The following is a 16,735-nucleotide window of genomic DNA, read 5'->3' on the forward strand; positions in this document are numbered from 1 at the left end:
ATGAATGAAAACGGATTTGTTATTTTTCTCCTTTTTTTTTTTTTTTTACAAAAAAATAGCATTCATACATACTATTCTACTGTTTTCACTTAACATTAAATCTCAGATTCATTTTATGCTGGCACATAGAGAATTACTTCATTCTTTTTTGAAGCTGTATAGTATGTCATTATATGAATAATGTACCATAAATAATATTTGTCCAGCCCCAGTGGACTTTCAGGATTTTTCTAGTCTTTTACTATTCAAAACACCACTGAAATGAATAAACTTGTACGTATGTCATTTCTTATGTATGTAGTGTATCTGTAAGATAGATTACTGCAAATGAAATTGTTAGTCAGTGAGTATATTCATTTGTAATTTTGATAGATATTGATAAATTATCCTTCATGGAGTTATACCAGTTTATATACATATCATTATGAATGCCTGTTTCTACACAACCTTACCAAAGAATATGTTGTCAAACTTTTAGATTTTTGTCATTCTGGTGGGTAACAATGTTACAATAGGGTCATTTTAAATGTACCTTTCTTTCTTTTTATAAAAGAAGTTAAACATCTCTTCATATGCTTAAATAAGATATTTTAATGAACTCTTTGTCTTACTTTTGATAAACCTTTCTTTTCCCATTTTCCTATTGGATGTGTGAACATTCTCTTAATTTCTAGGAGTCCTTAAAATTGAGAAAATTAGCCTTTAGTTTGTCGTGAGTTGCAGATTTTTCCAACTTTGTCATCTGTTTTCAATTTTGTTTTTTAAAATTTTTTGTCTTTTAAAAAAATTTAATTTAGTACAGTTTTACTTTTCCAAAAAGTTCTGTGAATGAATTCCCATATACCCCACACTTGATTTCCCCATTATTAACATCTTATGTTAGTATGGCCCATTTTTATTATTATTATTAACTGAAGTTCATATTTTATGCTGATTTGTTTTGCTAAAACGTTTTTATTGATGTGAAACTTGTGTAACATAAAATTTACTATTTTATTTTATTCTATTTTAATTATGGTTACATTTTTGTACATTAACATCTCAGTGATTATGTTAACTGAAATAAGCAATGCAATATTTTTCTTTATATAAAATGATATATTTACTATTTACAAAGCACTTACTCAGTGTTCTACATACATGGCCAATTGAATCTTCCAATGATCCTTCACAGTAGATATTTCATACTATTTTAAAATGTATAATTCAGTGGAACTTATCCAGTGTTGTACAACCACCACCTCCATCTAGTCCTAACGCACCATCACCAACCAAAAACAAACCTCATACCCGTTATGAAGTCACTCCCTATTCCCTTGTCTTTTCAGACACTGGCATCCACCAATCTGATTTTTGTCTCTGTGGATTTCCCTATTCTAAATGTTTCATATATACGGAATTCTACAAAATGTGACCTTTGATTCTGGATTCTTGTATTTGGTGTAATGTTTTTGAGATTTATCTATGTGGCAGAATGTGTCAGTACTCAGTACTTTGTTCCTTTTTCTGGCTAATATTCTATTGTATGTATTACCATATTTTGTTTTTCCATCATCCATTGATGGACATTTGTTTAAATTTTTGAAGAACTACCAAACTGTTTTCCACTGTGGCTGCACCATTTTATATTTCCACCACCAACATTTCAAATTCTGCACACCTTCACCAACACTTGTTATATTCTGTTGCTGATTTTTTTCTAGTAGTATCTCATGGTTTTGAGTCCCTGGTGACTAATGATGTTGAGCATCTTTTCACATCCTTTTTCGCTATTTGTACTGTATATCTTTTTTGGAGAAATATTTATTCAAATACTTTGCCTACTTTTTTTGTTGGGTTGTTTGTCTTTTTGTTGTTGAGCTGTAGGAGTTCTTTGTTTGTTTCAGATACTAGATTCTTATCATATAAATGATTTACAAATATTTTCTTCCATCCTGTAGGTTGTCTTTTAACTTTCTTAATGTTGTATTTGAAGCAAATATATATATATATATTTCCCTATGTTTTCTTCTAGTTTTGGTTCTTATATTTTGGTAATTGATCAATTTTGAGTTAAATTTTTATCTGATGTAAAGTAGGGGTCCAACTTCATTCTTTCACATGTAGATATCCAGTTGATCCAGCACTATTTGGTTGAGATGATTCTTTCTACATTGAGAAATTTTGGCTACTTTATCAAAAATTAATTGAAGTGGAGGGAACTCAATGGTACTGCCATAAAAACAGACACATAGACCAATGGAACAGAATAGGAAACCCAGAAATTAATCCATGTATCCACAGCCAACTGATTTTTGACAAAGACACCAAGAACACCAGGGAAAAGACAGTCTCTTCAATAAATGGTGCTGAGAAAACTGAATATCCATATGCAGATGAAGGAAACTAGATCCCTACCTCTCACCCTATACAAAAAATCAACTCACAATGGATTAAAGACCTAAATGTAGAACCTGAAACTATGAAACTATTAGAAGAAAGTATACAGAAAGCACATCAGGACACTGGTCTGAGAAAAGATTTTATGAATAAGACCTAAAAGCATGGGCAATAAAAGTAAAAATAAACAAATGGAATTATATCAAACTAAAAAGCTTCTGCACAGCAAAGGAAATAATCAACAGAATGAAAAAAAAATGAGTAAATTATCTCAACAGACATTTAACAGAAGAAGACACATGAATGGCCAACAAATACATGAAAACATGCTTAACACCACTAAACATCAGGGAAATGCAAATCAATACCACAATGTGGTATCATCTCATCCCAATTAGGATATCTATTATCAAAAAGACAAAAAATAACAAATACTGAAAAAGACGTAGAGAAAAGGGAACTCGTATGCATTGTTGGTGGGAATGTAAACTAGTATAGCCACTATGATGAGGTTGTATTTTGGGAGGTTCCCCAAAATACATTACCATATGATCCAGGAATTCTACTCCTGGGAATTTATACAAAGGAAAGGAAATCAATATATCAAAGTAACATCTGCACCCACATGTTTATTGCAGCACTATTCATAATAGCCAAGATATGAAATCAACCTATGTGTCCAACAACAGATAAATGGGTAAAAAAAATTGGTATATATTTATACAATGAAATACTATTCAGCCATTAAAAATGAAATTCTGTCATTCATAGCAACATGGATGAACTAGAGAACATTATGTTAAGTGATATAAGCGAGGAACAGAAAGTTAAAAACTGCATATTCTCACTCATGCGGAAACTAAAAAGAAGTCTATCTCATAGAAATAAAAATAGAGGCTGAGAAGGGCAAGGAGAACTGAAAGTTAGGGAGATGTTTGTTAAAGGATACAAAATTACAGGTAGGTAGAAGAAATGTTTTAGTGTTAAAGACATACTACAGTGGTAGGATGACTAAAGTTAACCATAATATAATAAATAGTTTAAGGAGCTAGAAGTAGGATCCTGAATGTTCCCAAGAAAGGAAATGATAAATGTCTGAGATGATGGATATGCTAATTACCCTGATTTGATCACTATACATCATATCAAAACATCACTATGTACCCCATAAATTAATTATTATATATCAATTTAAAAAATAAATTGGCCATAGATTTATGGATTTTTTTTCTGGACTCTCAATGATATCCAATTGGTTTTTCCATGAATAAATGAATAAGCTGGTTTTTCCACGAATAAACCAATAAACTGGTTTTTCCATGAATAAACCAATAAATTGATTTAATTTAAATCAATAAAATAAACCATGAATAAACCGATAAAAGGATACATGTTTATCCTTTTACCAGTACCACAACCTTTTGATTACTGTAGTTTATAGAAAGTTTTGAAATTGATAACATATCTGTTCTCCAACATTGTTCTTTTTCAGTACTTTTTTTGGTTATTTAGGGTCCCTTGTAATTTCAAATGAATTTGAGGATTGATGTTTTTCATTTCTTCAAATAACAGGCTATTGGAATTTTGATAAGGATTCCATTGAATCTGTAGATGGCTTTGGAGAATATTGCCATCTTAATAATATTGTGTTTCACTCTTGAACACAGGTTATCTTTCCATTTTTGGGTTTTAATTTCTTTCATCAATGTTTTGTAGTTTTTAGCATACAAGTCTTTCATTTCTAGGTATTTTATTGTTTTGCCATAAATCAATTTCTTAGTATATTATATAATCAAAATTATCAGTATCTTTTATACTTATAGATTTTGAGTTACAGTTACAAATTCCTCCTCTACTTTAAGATTATGAAGGAATTTCTTCATGTTTCTATTTTGAACTTTTATGGGTTCATTATTTAAATATTCAATCAATTTTGAATTTATCTTGGTGTAAAATATGAAGTATATGTAAAAATTATTTTTTCATTTGGCTTTCCAATTGCTCTAGCATCATTTATTGTATCGATCTCCTTTTCCTCATTGATTTAAGATGTCACTTTAACCATTTATTAAATTCCATATATGTTTGCACTGTTTACTGAACTTTCCATTTAGCTCTTTTATTTTTCTATTTATACCCCAACACCACACAATTTTGATATTTGAGTCTTTATAATATGTTTTAACATCTGGGAGGGCTAATCTGTCCTCACGCTTCTTTGTTCTCACAATTTTCATTGTTATTTTTTTCTTATAAATTTATAAAATGTCAATTTGATTGGGATCACATTAAATTTAGAAATTAACTTAGAGAAATTTTACGTCTTTATGACCTGGAATCTTTCTATCCAAGAACATGCTATGCCTTTTTGTTTGTTTAAGTCTTTTATGAGGCTGTTAGTTATATTTAAAATGTTTCTTCATGTGGGAGTGGCTTATTTATTGTTCTGTTTATTCCTTGGTATTTTATCTTATTCATTACTCTTATAAATGGGACATTTTCTTTCATTACATCTTCTAACAGGTTTTTGTTTGAAATCAGTCTAATTCATGAGAGCAGCAATAAGTGTTTATTCTCAGGAAAGGATTCATAAATAATTACTAACTCTTCTTACTTTGCCCACAAAGGCATATTCTAAATTATGATTTCTTAATACTAGTATAAATTCCGCCTTTTATTATAATTATAATTTATGCTCTAGATTTGAATTAAGAAAGGCTTAAAAACTATAAATGAATGACATTGAAGTAATAATGTTTTATACTATCTTAGTATTATATATTATCTAAATGTAACATTAATGTATATATTTTTGTACATATGAATATATATGTACAAAATATACATACATATATACTCAAACACATACAAAACCTATACATATATTTCTAGAGTGAAAATATCTTTGAACTGATGTTCCTTTAGTTTATTCTGATAAGCATATAATACGTCATCTCAATATTACAATTGTAGAGCGAGGACTTCTTTGGAATAACTTTGAACCTTGAAACATGAGGACTTTCCTCAGCCATATATTTCAACACCAATTGTATTTCATTGGTAGATCAGCTTATTGTATAAACTAGATACTTCCTGACTCTCAAAGAAATGGCTGGTTTGTGTCATTCATCCCTATGACAGATTTTGTTTATTCTCTTTCCAAGTAATGTCAGCTTCATTTTTTATTCTTCTTGAAGATAAGAGAAGACTCTCCTAAACAATGAGGAAATCGACAAAGTAATTGTTAGCACGTATATTTCAGAAAAGATTTGCTTGCCATTTTTGGCCTGTTTCATTCAAAAAATTTGGAACTTAGAAATTCACTGGATATTTAACAAAGACAGTTTTTATTCATTTGTTTGCTTATTTGTATGCTTATTTATTTGTATTCACTGAGCCAGCTCAGAAACTGTAACATTTGACTTTATATGTATATGTGTATATATATATACATATACACACACATATATGTATATATACACATACATATCAACTTAAATGTCTTATATATATACACACACACATACATATGTATCTTACTTTATATATATATATAACTTTATGTATTGTATGTACACATACACATTTTTTTCTGGAAGATATAAGCAATTTAATAATTAAACAGAATCATGTTTAATATAAATTGGCACACAATAGATATTTGATAAAAAGTGAATAAATGAATGAATGATTCAAGTTAACAATTCACTTTCAGAATCAATTTTCCATTTCTTAATTTTGGCTTTCTTACCAAAAGAAGGCACCTTTCTTTACTGCTGCTAATAAAATCTGGAGGGATTACAGGCATGAGCCACCACACTCAGCCTTGAATTAGGCTAGTGGTGGTCAAAGAGTGGCGAAGAAACTTTCATTGACCACAGGAATATCACATGGCCCTAGATTTCCAAGCACACAGGAAATGTCAAGCCCACCATCCATGTAGTCATATTGGGCGAATCTAGGCCAGTTCCTCTAGTGAAAAAGAGTATCATAAATGCCTAGTTCACATTTTGTCTCTGAGAAGGGGGCAAAGAGTTGAGGCAGTAGTGGAACTTGATTCTCAAAAATTCAGATCTAGTAGGGAAAAATCTGACTAATAGACAAGAGCACAATAGAGAAAATATATAATTGTTTTGATGGGTGGCCTTCTACCAAGCCTAACTTCAACAATTATTCAGACATTATGAATCTTAATAAGACATTAAAATATAGATCTACATTAGGCAATAATTTTCATGGTGGAGTTATAAATGACAGACTTGAGATTCATGGTTTCTAAAACCCTGAATCATCCCTCCAAAATCCTGAGGTCAAGTATTAACCCACACCTATGATACCTACAAGGCACCTGCACCAAGTACATAGCACACATCATCTCATTTAACCTCAAAACAACTCTATAAAATACTCCTTCTAATATCCTTATTTTATCAGTGAGGAAAGAGAGGCAAAGAAAGACTCAGACTTTGGCCACCAGTAAATGATTGATCTGGGATTTGAACCTAGACCTCTGCTGTATAGTCCAAGCTCTTTAGCCACTGAGCCTTTTTTTCCCTTTTTTTTTTTTTTTTTAACTAAAACAAATTTGAGAACTTTTAAGCAAGATGAACAAAGAGGCAGATAAGGGAACTTTCACTTGAGTACAAATTTTATTTTTCCTTTTTCTTTATTTTTGTTCTCACATTCAGCTGAAACTCTAAAGTCTCCCCCACCCACTCTCCCATTCAAAACCTTAATACAAATGCAACAAAACCATTTCATTACAACAACTTATAGACCCTGTAGGCCAATCTTCTTGCAGCGTAGCTCTAAATGTGCACACAATAATGTACTATGAAAGAGGAGATCAGCTTCCCTGGGGCAGCTGCGTGGATGCTGTACGCCAGGGCCTGGAGGTCACCAGCAAGGTTGTCCCTGAAAAGCACAGATGACTGATGACCCAAATGCACAAGGGGCCCTGGAATGCTCTTTTATCTGAAGTCCCCCAGTGCTCCCCAGTCTTCCATTTCTTCCATACCTTGTTTTTCATTCTTCATGCCTACGGATTTACTTTTCTTCCTGGCTTTGATTAGCCTATCCCACAACCAACCTCCACTCTGCTTTCCTGTCCTCCCTAAGAGCCAAAAGCACTCTGACATGAGGGGAGCACTCCATCATTATGATGGGAAGTGTCAGGTGCACAAGATAAATGCAAATTTCATGGCACCACTGCCTCATTCAGCCAAGTTTTATGAGACTGAGAAAACTTGGAACCTTATGCTGTGGGGCCATTTGGTTGGCAGGGAGCAGAACAGACTTTATCCAGCACTGTCTGTTGGCAGCTCTGGTGCTAGATTTATACAGTGAGTTGGAGATGGCTTTGGCGATTGAGCCTGCTGCTTAGCCAGCTGGGGGCCTCTCAAATGGGGGAAGAGTAATGGCGTGAATCCTGGGAGAGAGCATTCCACCTAAGCACTCCCACTGGCATCTTCAGCTTCCTGCTTCAGACTGGAGAGCTGGTCCCAATGAGACTGGCCTCACACATGGAGCAGTCTCCAAATTTCAAGCCACTCTTCTCTGGTGCACACCATACTAATAAAACCTGGTTCCAGCAAAGCTGGAGCAAGAAAAATATTTCTCTGGTGAGAAACTAGGTCTGTTTTGTTATTTGTTTTTGAGTTTGTATTTTTCTATTACAGAGAACATTACTCTATCTGCTTCCAAATCTATTATCCAGAGGAGGCATACACCTGGGAGAAGAAATTTCATACAGACTGTGGCAGAATGGCAAACAAAAAAACCAGCCAGGATTCTGGGGCCAGACTTGAATACAGCCTTCTTCCCTTGCCAGCTGTGTGTGACCTCGGACATATTTTTAATCCTCTTTGCCTCTCAGTTCTCTCTGTTTAAAGTAAGCATAATAACAGCACTTATCTCATGATGTAGTTGTACAGATTGAATGAGTTAATAAGAAGCAAAAATGTAAAGCACTTAGAACAAGACATAGCCAATGGTGACTTAATACGCATTGAACTTTGGCTACTATTACTTCGGCAAATGCACTTTCCCACTTCTCGCATGGTTTGGTTTTCCACCTTCTAGGAGTCAATCTGAAGACCTGTGACCACAATGAGGAATTTCAAAGGGGATCTTCCGTACTGCCTGGATATTTTAAATGGACAAACAGATAGCACAGGAAGCAGCCCAGCTCCAGATTCTAGGCTTGCAGATGATGATGCTGGAAAGGGGAAAAGAAACTTGAGTATCTCTGTAATCTTTGTTTGAGAATTGCAGGAATGTGCCATCTCCTCTCCACAGGGAGAAAAGACCTATGATGGAAGGTTAAGTATGTAATTATCTTTTCTAATACTCTGATATACCACAGTATATAGGAACATATAGAGACCAAGACCAATTCTTTAAAAGTGGAGTGAAATTCTTTGTGGAGAGCAGTTCAGATCTTGAAGACCTTGGCACTAATTCGCAAACAAGGAAACTGACATCTAAAATGAACATGTTCCTTGGCCTCACAGCCAGACAAAAGCAGAGTCAAGATTAGAACCCCAATTCTAAGCTCTTATTTCAATGTTCCTGTATTGTAGCTCTCTAGGGAGCCCAGCCTTCCAGAGGGTAGCTCCTTTTGAAATGATGTTCTTTTCCTCACCAAAATCATCTCTTCCCTAGGTACTATCTCTTGACAGTGGCCAAACTGTCCAGGCATTTAGAGTCATAGGTTAGTAATCATCCAGTACATCCTTGCATGTATTTAGAGAAGATGGTCTTCAAGGTTTTGGTATAAAGGGGTCATGAATTAGGGGATCAATTTTGGGAGGCGATTACAATTCACACAGTTGTTCCTCTTATCAATGGGGTGAGGCAGATTTGTTCCAGAACTCCTGTAGATGTTCAAGTCCCTTACATAAAATAGCATACTATCTGCATGCAACCTATGCCCATCCTCTAATAATTTAAAGCATCTCTAGATTACTTACAATACCTAGTACAAAGTAAATACTATGTAAATAGTTGTTATACTGTACTTTTAAATTTGTGTATTTTTATTGTTTTATTATTAGTTATTATTATAATTTTTTAGTATTTTCTATTCCAGGTTGGTTGAATCTGCAGAGCAGGGACCCACAGATATGGAGCACCCACTGTTTACCAGAGACTGAGCTAGGTATTTGGGATGCCACAGAAGAGTATCCCTGCCCTCAAGCAGCTTTTAACCATTGAGCAGACACCAGGGAAGGGCCAGAGGAGCAGAGCAGATGGAAAAGGATATTGTGAGACTTTGACAGAAGTAGGAGTAGGAGAGATATGGGAGGAATTGGACTTGTTTGGCCTTTTAGGGTTTTCAGCGTAAATCTTTGGAATTACTGCATCAATAGTTTATGTGTACTTACTTAAGGTAAACTCTATTCTGATTTTTTTCCCTAGATTTTTTAGAAAGCATGTTCAGAAAGCCTCTTATCTTCCCTAGCACAAAGATTGTTTTAACTCTAGCTTAAATAACAATAGTAAAAGTGATCAGGGTAGTTATCATTTGTTGAAAACTTACTGTGTGCCAGACCCACTGATAAGAACTGTGAGTTAACAGACGATTCATTCATGGCCCAAAGGAGCCCTGTCTTTCCTGAGTTTTCAAGTTCTATACAGAAAGGTCTCCTGTTTAGCCTTGCTAAATTTTGCACTGAGGAGGGGGCCTACCTTGGGAGTCCCAAATGAGTGATACAAAGCACAATTCATAAACATGTCCGACAACTTCCTGAGGAAAGCGCTTTCCAGAACCCACACACCAAATCAAATAGTTAAGAAGAAAATGAGAAAAAGGTTTTAATTTAAATCAATTATACTTTTAAATTATTTTCTTCACACAATTTATTAGAAGAAGAAGAAAACCCCCTAAAGTTCTGAAGAAATATTAACATAACATGCCTGTAACTCATGCTGTGTTTAATGAGAGGTGCTGTTTTTCCTGCCATGGGGCCATAGCCCAATGAGTGATGGCTCTGAAAAGGGTCACATACATATTCATCAAATTCGACATGCACATGTAAACTGGTTTTAATAGGCCATGACAGCAGAAGTTGTGTCGGGCAAATAGCTGCATATGTGCTCCTTTCCTCCACTGGCACATTTAGCCATTAACACTCTGGTATCCATGGATGAAATATTAGCTTGTTAACTTCAGGCCATCAGTTGTTGTTGATTCTCAGTAGCAACTGAGGGAAGAGATCCCCTCTGCTACTTTATTAGGGGAGAAGCTTGAACTTCAAGATGCTCATTTTACTTTCATGGTGTCATTAATACCATTTTGTTCCCTGAACTTGGAGTCCAGAAGATGCATGAAAATTGTTCTGACAAAAATTGATATTATACCCAGTTCAAACCCACAGATGGCATGGGACAAAAATTGATATTATATCCAGTTCAAACCCACAGATGGCATGGGTTTTAAAACTTTTTCTTAATACATTTCCATGCAAGATCTATTTTCTTCAACTGTCAACCATTTTGAAGGTTATCAAAGCATGCATGGTTGTTGGTTAAGTGGATATTAGCAGCAAATATGCATCCTTCTAAGACTCTCTCCTTCGTTTTTTGATGAATACATTGTCAAGTTCAGAAGTGAACTAAATTATAACAGTGCAACCAAAGCTACACTCGATTCATTTAAAAAAAAAAAAAAAAAAGGACCCTCAAGTAATAAAGTGAGACGTCTATGCTTTCTATAAGCTACCATACAAGAACAAGACCCAAAACCCATTATTTCAAGACACTCAGGCCCTGAGTTAACATTGATAGATTATCTTTTTGCAACCATCTGGAGGCCCCTCGCTACCTCAACCATCAACTGTTGGATACCTATATTTAGTTAAACAGAAGAATCTTTCATGGACCATTTACATTTAGCCTGTTCTGTCAGTCAAGTTTCTTCCTAGATTGAATTGATATTTTGTTCTACTTTCTGTTAAACAAACAGCTGTATATTTGAATCACCAAGGTATTGGGTCTAACCAAAGTGATCTTTACATAACATGTTGAGGAAGAGTTTCATAGCTTGGAAAGAAATCTGTCATTCATAGTCAATCGCATTTTATTACTGTTCTCTTCTTCCTCATCCCCATCCTTCCCTGCTTCTTCTCCAAATCAGCGACGAATCTTTGCCCCAAAAAAAAAAAAATTCTGCCCTTTATTTACCAATAAGTGTTTCAGATCTTCACATGCTTAAAATAGGATCAACTTTAGTTGCCAAGGTAGTAAACAACACAATAAAATAATTTATCCACTGATAAAATTATACTATATGGTGAGAAAATACATTTAAAAAGTAATTAGTTGGATAAATTAACTGGATATTTGTCTCTTTGTCATGAATATATTTTCCTTGGCAGAAGGAAGTATATGTAGGACGCCTGTTTTTTTTAGCTTCCCCATATTTAGTTGTGAACGAAGAATACATTGGACCCAACCCTATGGGTATTATATAGGGAACAATTTTCTAAAAAAAAAAAAAAAACCTACAAACACTCCAATATCAGATATTGTACTTTTCAAGTTAGAGGTATCAGATCTATTCTGGCTTTTTCAATGGAATATATTTGTCTTCATTCTTAGACTTGGTGTCTTGGGACAAGATAATTTAAGGGAGACTGCGATTAACATAGGCCAGCTCTCCCTTCTAATATATGAGTGGTCTCAATACAATGTATTCTAATGCTGCGTTACAATACAGTGATTTTTATACCCCACCTTCCATATATTTAAGAGTTGTGAGTGACTTTACATGTTTTGAGCTACTCTCAATTGAGAAGATTATCACTATGTCAATAAGTGACATAATGTGTGTTCTATATTTTGCCAGTTCTGGCTTAGGCTCATTAGACCACCGCTGCCAAAGAAAACAGGGCACAATTTGCTTGATTTCTGCTTTTTTAGAAAAAAAGGCCCTCCATTTCTAACTGTTTTAATTACATTTCAGTGCAATTAGGAAACTCATCCCTAGAAAGCAAAGTTGCTTTCTGTGACTGGCGAGCAGAGGCAGAAAATGAAAGGCCGGCTCTTCCTTGGCACTGCTGCCCATCACTAAGAGGCGGGAATGACTGGTGCACTTGGCTGATTCAGGAAAATGCCATCTGGTATAGATTTCCTTTCAATTCATTGGGAGGAATTCAGGATCATGGGCAATAATTGAAAGCTGTTGTCTTGGGGTGATATTTTATTTAGTTCCTTTCTTTCTACTTAGCTTCTGGAAACCAGGCTGTCTGTGCTCACACACGTCTACTTATTCTACCTGTATTCACACTCCTGACAAATCCCTCTTAAGCTAAGAGTGCACACCCATAAATAATGTGCAGTTTGCATTTATTCTTCTCCAAAGTGCTGTAAACATCAAGGCCTACTTATCGGAGGTGTATGCGTGGTAACAGAGGGTCATTGAGAACTAGGGCCAAATGAATTGAAGTAAGCAGAATGAATGGCACTGTTGGTCATAACTGAACGCTGTGTCTGAATTGAGTCCACTCAAAGTAGATCACATATGACTTTAACCCACTGCTCTGCCCAGCTTTCTCAGAAGATAAATCTGTCTCCAGTTGTTATTTACATATTATCATTTTACTGCATGTCACTGTCATAGTTTCAGACTTGAGTAAATCCACATTTAAATAGCGATTTGTCTCCTTTTGATAGTAAATATTCTCGTAAGTGGTGGTTAGGATTAAAGGGAATTTGTCGGCAGTAGGTAAAAGGGGCTATTTAGGATTAAATGAAATTATACACTCAGCCAAGAGAGCCTTCATTGGGAAGCCCAGTCCAGCAGGTGCCAGTTGTCCCACAAATTCCCCCTTTGAAGGTACAGTGATAATTGCCTGAAAGGAGAAGAAAAGGAGGGGTGGAGGAAATGCATATACAAATGTTCTCGGCTCTCCAGACTCCCTGGGAGGGTGCAAATCCTGCCCCAAACAGCCCTGGAGACGCCACCACTTAAAGGTTAGCAAAGAGTTCTTTTGAGGTGACATTTAAACCTTTAATAGCTCCCAGCCAGCTTAAGCAGGAATAATTTTCTCTCCCTGAAAGCTGGGAGCCAGCACTGCTCAGTTACCTGTCTACAGAGGATGTCAGGGTGTGGAGGAAACCCAAGTGGGGCAATTTGGGAGGAGGGGGCGGAGCCCGCTGGTGTCTGTGGGCCTTGCCCTCCGCCCTAATTGCACCAAAGGCTGAAAAAAGCTTCAGGTTGCACGTTAGGCCCTTTCTGAGATTAGCAATTATAATATCAGTTTCCCCCAAACAGGGCTGACAGAATGGCTGGGGGAGCAGAGGTGACTTAAAGTTTAGTAAGTCTCGGGGAAAGTTTACTGTCTCCTGCTGTTTTCTGGCCCACAAATTTGGCCTTTCTGCTTCCCAGCACTGGCCACAAACAGTAGGAATCCTTTTCAATCACTATTAGCAACACTTCATTTCTGTCATATTTGACCCTTGGCAAACTACAACTCAGTGAAGAACATTCTTTCCAGAAAGGAACCAGACATCATTCAGCTAGAGACGATTTACTGTGGGACATGGAGCTTATTTGCTTTTGTTGAGCCCCTGGAGCTACTCAGCCTGTTAAAATGGATTGTCCTTTTGCATAGCCGTGCTGGTGGGAGGGTCATTCCTGAGAGGCAGAGAGAGGGGTGGAGGCCAGCCCTGGTCTTTATCAACTTGTCATCTGGTCCCATTGCCCTGAGCCGGGATCTTTGGAGTGCACTGCCTGCCCAAGTAACCTATTTTGCAGCTTGTCTTGAAAGCAAGGCATATGTTAGGTGGTCAAGAACATCCCCTTTCTCCTCCATGTCAGGGCCATAGTGGTGTCTCCTCCAGTTTTTGCTTATATTTAATTTGCTTGAATATGAAGAAAGAAAATAAAAGCTAACCAAAACACTGAAATCTTGAAAATGACTTCAATCAACAGAAAGGCACATTTCCCCAGCTTTTCCTTATATACTACATGAGACAGCATTTGGATTTTTAGTCTATTTTTTTTCCTCTCCCATCCATTGTCTACCATGGGAATTTCTAAGCAGTGCTAAGAGGACCCTGACTCAACAGTCTCCTCTTCCATCTGGGTATCTTTCCATTGTTATTAAAGAAAGTGGGTAAAGGGGAGTTACTATTTAATGGTACAGAGTTTCTGTTGGGGATGATGAAAAAGTGTTAGGTGTTGATAGCGGTGATGATTCTAGTGCATTGTGATTGTACTTAAGGCCACTGAATTGTATACCTAGAATGGCTAAAAGGATAAATATTATGTACACTCACAATATAATACTAATCTAATGTTAATATTAATAATTAATATTAACTCAGCCCCTATATGGCTGAGATGTCTGACTGGTGCTTTCTTTCCTAGCATCTTCTCCTAGGAAGCAGACGGTCTGCACAGTGACCCGTATAGTAAGGAAGGTTAAGGCAGGCACAAAGAACCAACCTGTGCTTGCTTCAGATGGAACTAGGAACAGAGATGGGACAGCCAGAATTAGAATGCATGTCACTGGGCAGAAACATGGACAACCCACTAAAACATGACCTTCATGGGCGTGGAACACTCAGATGGCTTACAGGCTGCAAATTAGGAACAAGATGGGCCTAAGTAAAATTGATGGGAACTGTCTTCTCACAATAACCCACAGACATTTAAGAGGCGAGAGATATGGATTTCCAGAAAACCACACATATTTGGGGGAAAATAGGGGTCATTCTCCAGAGGCTTTGATCCGTTAGGCATTTCACAAAAGGTGGCCAGACCGTGTGGATTCGACAACAGAGGTGCAAACTGGGACCAATTAATTTACGCTGCTTCATGTGGGAAAGGCAGCAAGGCCTGATATGTCCATTGCTAGTCTTAACAAAAAGTATTTGTGCAATGTTAAAATAGTTTATACAATTTATGAAATCAACAAGTGATTTGATTTTTGCAAGCACCAACGCCCCTTGAATAAGCTTTTTTGAATTGCCCTGGTCAATCCTTGTGACTTGTGTTTTAAGTACTCTTTTTAAGTTCAGGACAGTGTAACATTTAAAATCCAAGCTGTATTTTCTTTTCTTTATAAGAATTTAAGCATTGGGCTGATTTTAGGTCTGAAGCTTTCATTGATTCTAGAGTCAATCATGAATGCCTAGCCTAGACCTTTTAGAAGGATTGCTAATTGGTTGCGACTCATTACCTGGAGCTTTAAGAATGGCTAAAAAGAAGTAGCCCCATCTGAGGAGAGCCTTCTATGGTCACTTCAGCCTGGAACTCATTCCCTTTCTCTCAACACTTAACAGTGTTTTGATTATTCATTGGCAAATAATCTGCTAAACTCAGGGGAATCTCTGAGGTAGCCCATGGAACATACTGGACACAGAGAATCTGGACTTCCCAAGGCATCAGTGTGCTTTGGGGCCATACCTAGAAGCCATGCACCTCAAATTCTGTGGTTTATAAAGTTGAACAAATCGTCTCTACCTATCTGAGATAGAGGAATGGACTAAATGTGAGGTAGACTTCCAAGGGACAGGACCATATCAGTAGCAGATTTACTTTATTCAGAAAGGGCAGCCCCTCATATATATTACAAAAATTAAATCACTCATTTCTCGTATTCCAAATACTACCACAAATGAAAGCTGGCCTGGGACTCTCCCTGCCCCAATCTTCACCGAGACCCTAATGTGATAGATATGATGCACAAAGGGATGGGATATGGACCCCCACCTCTCCTGTGCTTATAAAGACTGATAAAAAGAATGATCTCAGAAACTGTTTCAGAACTCTTTGACCACTCAACCAGATGCAGGAGATAAAAGAGATTATAGAGGAAAGAGGATTTTTTTCAAGAAGAGTGGGGAGGATTTTTTTTTTGAGAGAGAGTTTCCAGTGTTGTCATTTCATCTTCCCTTCCCGTGGGTGAGTGGAAGGGGGTGTTCGTACTCACATAAACCAAGTGAGCAGAGTTTCAGGAAACTACTTAGCCCTTGAGCCGGGTCCCTGACTAATGCCTGACTCTTGGGATGGTGAATTTGTGTCTGTCTGTAGCCTCAGGCATCCCGAGGGCCCTTTGTGATCGCAGGAATGCCAGCACCTCTCATGTGATCTGGAGAAGGCTGGCTGTCTGCGTTGGTGGTGAAAGGTTGTGGCGGAGAGACTGGCCTGCACTTTCTGAGTTGGCAAGACAAGAGATGCAAGTGTGTCTCCCATGAATCACATGAGGGAGGTGTGGAAGAGAAGACCAGTGTGGCATTGCATTGGGTTCTGTCCAATACGATCTCCCGGAGCAATGACACACTCAGCACCCACAAAGTACAGGTGTCCCACAAGGGGCCAATAAAGTCCTTTGGGAGGCAGACTTGG

At 36.7% G+C, this 16,735-nt stretch overlaps 1 long non-coding RNA gene across 1 annotated transcript in view; it reads right to left on the reverse strand.

The window, feature by feature from the left end:
• Window positions 1-5,410: 5,410 nt before the first annotated feature.
• LOC116484028 (uncharacterized) overlaps window positions 5,411-16,735 on the reverse strand; it is a 65,587-nt gene continuing 54,262 nt past the window's right edge. Inside the window, exon 5 of the long non-coding RNA XR_004252433.1 lies at window positions 5,411-5,592. This is a non-coding gene — a long non-coding RNA (uncharacterized LOC116484028). The remainder of the gene's footprint in view (window positions 5,593-16,735) is intronic.

The sequence above is a fragment of the Hylobates moloch genome, unplaced genomic scaffold (assembly GCF_009828535.3).
Source record: "Hylobates moloch isolate HMO894 unplaced genomic scaffold, HMol_V3 SCAFFOLD_15, whole genome shotgun sequence".
Lineage (NCBI taxonomy): Eukaryota > Metazoa > Chordata > Mammalia > Primates > Hylobatidae > Hylobates > Hylobates moloch.